Below are 775 nucleotides of genomic sequence, written 5' to 3'. Positions count from 1 at the left end.
GGGCCGTCACCAAGTACACCAGCTCCAAGTAGAGCGTCGCAGATCGTCAGTTTTAACCCAAAGGCTCTTTTAAGAGCCACCAATTTTTTCAAGTGGAAGGGCTGAATTACTGTGGTTTTTTGGGGAGGTACGTAAATAGCCTGTTCATTTGTATGTCACTGGAAAGTTAGGTAGTTGATTTTTTAGGTACCTGAAATGTAGCTTTTTAATTTTTAAGCGGGGGGGGCTCTCGGTTCAACAGCTCGGCATATAGAGTTATACTTCGGTGTTTAAAACTTGGAAACGAGTACATGCTGTTAGCTCTGGTCTTGAATATGGCTAAAAAGCAGCAGCGACTTTGTCCTAGCGTTTTACCAGCTCTCCGTTTTCAGTGAAGTCCCGCAGGGGGAAGGTAGGTTGTCTTTTATTTTCTAAGCTTTAATTCCTCTTACTTGATAGGTCCCGTAGAAAATCCTAGATGTTATTAAGAACTCACTTTCTGTGCATTATACCCGTAAAATAAAAAATAATCTTATTTCTATCTCCTTCAGTGACTAATAAATATTTTGAAAGCAGTTTCTGAAGCAAGTCTTCCAGGCGTGTTTGTAGCTTGGTTTCTTCTTTTCCGTACGTTCCAGTGCGCCCTCCCTCCCCCCGCCCCCCCATCCTCGCAACGCTACCGCTTTTTTTCAGTGAAGTAGCTGTCCGTACTCGTTTAGGCAACAGGGAAAGATTTTTCTTTACGAAGAGTTTTCCGGTTTAAAACGCCAATGCCCGAACTTGTGAAGGAGTTGGT

The sequence above is a fragment of the Fulmarus glacialis genome, unplaced genomic scaffold (genome assembly GCF_000690835.1).
Source record: "Fulmarus glacialis isolate BGI_N327 unplaced genomic scaffold, ASM69083v1 scaffold27579, whole genome shotgun sequence".
In the NCBI taxonomy this organism is placed as follows: Eukaryota; Metazoa; Chordata; class Aves; order Procellariiformes; family Procellariidae; genus Fulmarus; species Fulmarus glacialis.
The sequence above is the reverse complement of the archived record's forward strand: the minus strand, read 5'-3'. Positions refer to the sequence as shown.